Here is a 6,948-nt window from a genome sequence, read left to right as displayed (position 1 = left end):
AAGGCTAAAGATAAAAAGAAATCTGCAAATGGTGTATTCTAGTTAGTAAATTTGTTTCTCAGAAGGGTTTGGGTTAGCAATTCTGAAACTACTTTATATGTATACTAAGGTTGAAAAAAATAAGTATATATATATATTTTTATATATTATATACTTTTATAAGTATATATAATATATTTTTATATATTATATATACGTATATGTATACTTATTTTTTCAATCTTAGTATACATATAAAGTAGTTTCAGAATTGCTAACCCATACCCTTCTGAGAAACAAATTTACCAACTAGAATACACATACACACACACACATATATAGATTCACATATATATACGCACGTGTGTGTATATATGTATATATGGTGCCAAAAAAGTATACACATTTTAAGAAAGGAAAAAACTGTATTAAAATTGAAATACTCAATATATAACGATACCAAAAGATGAATACAAGTCATGTTTGACTTCTGCAATTACAAGAGGTGCTCAAAATGGTTACCATCAGCGTAATTTTAATACATTTTTTTTCCTTTTTTAAAATGTGTATATATATATACACATTTTAAAAAAGGAAAAAAAATGTATTAAAATTACGCTGATGGTAACCATTTTGAGCACCTCTTGTAATATATATATATTGGCACCCTCTCTATATAGACAGGGTCATAAATATAGTTATGTACGTATATATGCATGAGTTGGTATCCACACATATAGCTCATAGCTCTGTCCACTGAGACAGTCTAGCAGCAGTGACTCCCCTGTCGAAATGAGCACTCCCAGTACCCAGACCTTGGTTTCTAAATACCATCTTCCATTACAAAGCAATCAGGGCTCATTGGAGAATTGGTTGATTCCCTGAAAGAAGCAGAATGGAATCCTGTTAAGCATCTCTGGGCTAGGGAGCATCCATCAGCCAAGGGCAATCCTGAGATGGGTGTAGGTATGAGCTGTTAACAGTCAACACGATAGCGGTTGGTCAAGAGGACCTGGGCAGGACACCAACAGCATCTGCTACAGGTACGTTTTGGAAAGGTGATCCCAGGAAACACTGATATGGGCTAAACCCAGGCGAACTTACACAGGGCACCCAGAGAGTGAGCATCCCTACCTTTTCCCAGCCCCCTCCGCGCACTGTGTCAACAGGTAAAACTGGTGGGACCACATGGGCATGACATTATTATAGTCAGTAGGAGAATAAAATAGGTCAGCGGTGCCCAGAAGCTCAGACTCTGAAGCAGTTTGTTTGTATGTCAAAGCCAGATCTCAACTGCCTTTTCCCAAGAAACATTTCAGCTTCTGATAATTAATTGCATTTACTTTGGGAAGCCCTAGTTTCCGTACAGTGTGTACCAACAGGTTAGCCCAGGTCTTCAGTGACATGTCAAGACTTGGAGCAATAGGAGTGTTGTAACTAGTAGGATTCTGCTGACATTAGCTTCTCTGGCCCTTCCCCTTCCAAGAAGACGTTTCCATTTTTAAAATTACAGGGACATTAAAATTCACCTTCCGTGTTTCTTCCTTCCTTGGTATCCTCCTGAAAATACAAAGAAATTAATCTCTTCAGTAAATTCTAACAAGTGGCAGAACTTTCTGCCAACTGTGGGATTCTTTCAAATTTAAGGTCATTCAAGTTCACTGAATTTCCCCAAATCAGCAATGACCTTTTGCAAGTCTATATTCATATCTGCAACAATAATTTTGAGTCAAGTTTTTGGCTTGTCTCTCAAAAGAATCACTTGGCTACAGCTCTTGGTGTTGAAATTAGGTGGTAATGAAAATTACTTTGAGTAAGGATACTCAGCAATACCATCTGAGCCCCTAAGAGGTGGTAGTTATGAGTTTGCTCCACAATTCCTTAATTAATTCACTTCATTCATTTGAACATTTATTGCTGGTCTTCTATGTGGGGGGAACCACTGTGGTAAGCCCTGGGTGTACACAGTCTCTGAACTCATGGAATTTACATTATGGTCGGGGTAGATAGAGAGTAAACAAATAAAAAAGTAAAATGGGGTACAATACATGGTGGTCAGTTCCATGAAGAAAAATAAAGAAAGGAAGTATGATAAGAGTTGTCGGAGGAGAAGAATTTGAAATTATTTAAAAGGGAAATCAGGAAAACACTCAATGAGGCTGTGATATTTAAGTAAATACCTGAATATGGTGACAGAGCAAGCCATGTGGATATCTGGAGAATGAGCATTTCAGGCAGAGGAAACAGCCAATGCAAAGCTGCATGGTGGGGCATTGTATTTTTTTTTAGTATTATGATTATTTACACATGTCAATAATTATACATTGTATTTTTTAGTAGTAGTATGATTATTGACACATGTCAATAATTATAATAATATATATTGTTAAATTAAATCCAACTAAAGCTTCCACTCAACAAAGCTGATGAGATGCCCAGTGTCAGTCATTATTGGCAGCCCTTCCCACTCACTGGACTCAGAGTAGGGTCCCTTCCCTGTGCCCTGGAAAAGGGCCCCCAGTCCATTGTGGTCATGCTGGGAATGTCATGGCCCAAGCTTGTGGCTGAGTCAGTTGCTTTTTCCTCATCATCTCCATCTTCCTCATAGCTAACTTGGTCCTCTGAGGCCACCGCTTTAGGGATCAGTTCCAGATACTCATGTGCCACCCCATCAGGAGTCCTGACCCATACAGGAATGCTGCATGAGAGCAGAAGTTCCCTGCTGCTTGCCTCTAAGTAGCCAAGCTAACTAGCAATCCCTCTATCCTCTCAGGCATCAGAAATCCAACAGCTCTCCCCTCTACTTTCCTTCCTCCCCTATCCCCACCCCAGTACCTCAATGGAGCTTTCTAAACTTTGTAAGCTAGGTTTGTTTGTCAATTATGTTATTGATGGTGGTGGTTGGTTTGTTTATTGTTTATGTGCTTGTTTGTTTAAAACAAAAGCTTATTAATTTCCCAAGGAAAATCCATCCCTCCAGGACACAAAGCTTTAATTGCTGTCTTGAGGGAGGGTTCAGGGAAAACTATTTTTATCCTTTCAATAGAGGAAAATAGAGTTAAGATCTCAGTTAGGTTAACCTACCACATAAACACGTATGGAATCTTCTCCTGGCTCTCCATCTGCAGGACCACTAGGTTGTTCTTGCTTAGATAATTTCAACAGGTTCCCACCTGACCTCTCTTTCTCCAGTCGGTGCCCATCCAACTTTCTCCATACTGAAACCAAAGTGACCTTTCTAAGGCAACAATCTGATGAGACTTAAAACCTCTTTGCCAATTAAGGAACAGGTATGTGATCCAATTCAGGCTAGTGAGATGTGAGAAAAGGCTTGCCAGGATTTCTGGGAAAGCTATTCTTTCTCTTCTATGAGATTCTCTGCCTTCCTCTGAATGTGGTTGTCTGCCATCTTGCCTTCAAAAGAAGGATAGAGTCGAAACTTGGAGCAGACAAAGCCAGAGAACTGCAGGGTAAAAGAAGCTAGAACCACTGAATTAGGCCAACTCTGATGTCTGCCCTATCTCTAGACTTCTGGCTAGAATTTTCTTTTTCTAAATTTTCCAATGATAAAAAATGTGGAACAGAGATTGGTTGCACAACAATGTAAATATCCTTAACAATACTGAACTGTGAACTTAAAAATGGTTAAGATGGTAAATTTTATGTTGAGTGTATTTTACTACAATTACAGAAAAGTTTTAATAACAAAAATATGGATCGAATAGTACCATTATGGACACCACTTGTGTGTCCAGCATCCAACTTGAAAATTTTTCTATTAAGTTAAGCCAATTTGAATTGGGTTTTTGGTGACTTGAACTCAACACATGTATGCTAAGTAATGCAGAATTTGGTGCCAGTAAGTAGGAATGCTGCAATTAACACACCTTAAACTTGATGGAATTGGCTAAGTTGAAGGGATAGGGCTTGATCCTGGGCTAGAAAGTTAAGGATCCTCTTTAGGTGATTGTGAAATAGTTGGCTTATCTGCCCCTTGAGGTTTGATGTATAAAAAATTACCTAGGGATCTTGTTCAAGTGACGATTCCACTTCAGTGGGTCTAGGGTGGGAACTGAAATTCTGCATTTCTAAAAAGCTCTCAAGTGAGCCGGATGGATGGCTCAGTTGGTTAGAGCACGAGCTCTGAACAATGGGGTTGCTGGTTCGATTCCCACATGGGCCAGTGAGCTGCGCCCTCCACAACTAGATTGAAGACAATGAGCTGCCAGAGGGGAGTTGGTTAGAGTGCAAGCTCTCAACAACAAGGTTGCCGGTTCAATTCCTGCATGGGATGGTGGGCTGCGCCCCCTGCAACTAAAGATTGAAAATGGAAACTGGACTTGGAGCTGAGCTGCGCCCTCCACAACTAGATTGAAGGACAACGACTTGGAGCTGATGGGCCTTGGAGAAACACACTGTCCCCCAACATTCCCCAATAAAACTTAAATAAATAAATAAATTTCAAGCTCCTAGGTGATGCCAATGCCAGTGCTGGTGATCCAGGGACCACAGGGACCACACTTTGGATAGTAAGGAATTAAACTGATGTGCCCTGGAAGAGCGGTCATGTGCCATGCAGGCTGTTGCATTAGGAGGATGGTGGAGAAAATTCAGGATGTTGCACTGTGTTAGCAACTTCTTATAGCCCTTAGTAAAATTCTACAAAGAAGAGACATGCTTAGCCTCACACTGGCCTGTGTGAAAAAAGAAAATACATCTCTGATAAGAGAGTTTTTTGCTGCCTGTGAACTGCAGTTAAAAAAAAAAAAAAAAAAAAGCTAAAATGTGATAATGTCATTATGTCTATCTTGGCCAACATTTTAGAGTGTGCCCATATTTATAAAAAATACATGTGAATGGGTAAGTGAACTCACTATAAGAAAGAGGTAATAATCTAGACACCCAGCAAAGAAGCAGGTTGCCCAGCAAAGAAGCAGTAATGAGATCCCCAACCCAGGTGTTTAGGGCAGTGACTTGGTGACCATTCATCAATGAGGAGATAGAGCAGTGCTTCTCCAATTTTAATATGAATAGCTATTACCTGGGGATCTTGTGAAAATGAAGGTTGTGATTTGGTAGGTCTGGGGTAGGGCCTGGGATTCTGTATTTCTAGACAGCTTTCAGAAGATTGCAAGGCAGCGGGTCCTTTGACCATACTTGGAGTAGAAGGGATGTTGTGGGGAATCCTACAGTTTGTGGAAAGTGCAATTAGTAGTCTACAAACCTGCCTGCATCTCATACAAACCCAGGAGGTTTACTGGATTCATCTCTAACGCCAGACATTCAAATTCTGTGTAAGGAGCAGGCCCTGGACACCTGTATTTTTCCACTGATTCAGACACAGTCTTTGGGAACCACTGAACCATAGGCTTTCTAAATGTATTTCAAACTCTAAGCTTCCTTTTCTTAAGAATGTGACAAATACAAATCAGGATGGAGCAAAGCCAGGCTGGCCATTATTGTCCCACTGTATTTACACTGTAAATAGCACAAAGTCAAAATACTTCCCTGTTATGTAGGAGTCCTAGATTTACATTCACTCCCTTTCCTGGGACTTGGCATTTTCCACACTTTTGCAGAGCAGACTTCCATTGTGCTCTCAAAAATAGCTCAGTTAATGATTTCTTGAGCTCCATCGACCCCTTAGGACACAACTTAATTATGCTAAAAAGAGGCACTTCCACATTAGGTTTCTTGGAGAATTTTTCAAAAGACAAATAACAAGGAAATCTAGAGTTGTGTGACACACTGAAAATATCCTACAGACAGGAGTGATCCAAATTGAGCTTATTAGGGCCATGAGTTCTTGCTCTAGGTGCATCTAGAGCCAAGAATTGCATCTCCCTGATCTGAAGCTGTAGATTTTTAGTACTACAGATTTTATAAGTTCCAGGAGGGCAAAATCACAGACTGGTTTGAGCAATTCCTATTTTCCTACCTGCTCATCATCAGTATCCTCTCTTGTGACATAGCCATCTGTGGAAGGCTTCATGGAGATAGGCAGAAGCCTGGTCCTAGAACTTGGGACTGGAGGGAGAGGCTGGACTTCTGCCCCCTGCAGGGGTTAGGAGAAGGGCCTGTTGAATTGGCAGGATGTAAAACCCGGTGAAAACCATGATGAGCTATAGATGGTGGCCTGGAAAGAAGCAAGCATTAGGGAAGGGCTATAAGATACGCCCTGGCAGGTGGGCACAGGCCAAGGGGAAGAAAAGAGGCAGACCCGTAGGCAGGCTGCATCTGGGCATCCTGACCACACTCCCATCAGTCTGGGTCAGGTGTTCCTCCACGGTCCTCCCAACATACAGGATGTTCTCTGATAGCGTAAGCACAGTGTATCCCTTCTGTCTGATATGCTTCTTTCTCTTCCTTTCATACTGACCTCAAACACCCCCTGCTCAGGGCAGCCTCCTCCGCCCTCGACTGTGTTAGCCCCTGCTTCATGCCCTCAGATCACAGACATCCCATTTCTCAGCATTCTTACAGTTGTCATGTATACAATTAAAAGTATGCCTCAAAAAAAATTCCTGTTAACTCTAAGCTCTACGAAGGCAGAAATTATGTCTGTCTTGGGTCCCAAGACATCCCCAGAACTTAAGTGCCCAGCATATGGTAGGCACTTGCTTAATGAACGAACAAGTATCTCTTTATATCTTTCTGCCCCACTAACCGGTGAAGAACCAAGCTCAATTTATCTTTGTATCCACAGATAACTCAAATAATGGTGCAATACATAATTATTTAAATTGTACTGAACTGAATTAAATTATCAGGAGTATCCATGCCCGGGGCACTGGGCTGGGATTCAGGGGCAAATTCCAGGGTTTGGACAGGCAAGCTAACAGTGTAGCCATCAACTCAGGGGGCCCAGGTACTCAGATGCAGGGGGCCTCCTAAAGCCTGCAGCCAGAGGGAAAGGAGAAAACCTGGGTTACTCTGAGTACTGCAGGCTGGTTTTAAGATGTAAAGCTA

Source organism: Rhinolophus sinicus, chromosome 12 (assembly GCF_057876585.1).
Source record: "Rhinolophus sinicus isolate RSI-liver-muscle chromosome 12, RSI-T2T, whole genome shotgun sequence".
Classification (NCBI taxonomy): domain Eukaryota; kingdom Metazoa; phylum Chordata; class Mammalia; order Chiroptera; family Rhinolophidae; genus Rhinolophus; species Rhinolophus sinicus.
Note: the sequence above shows the minus strand (reverse complement) of the source record.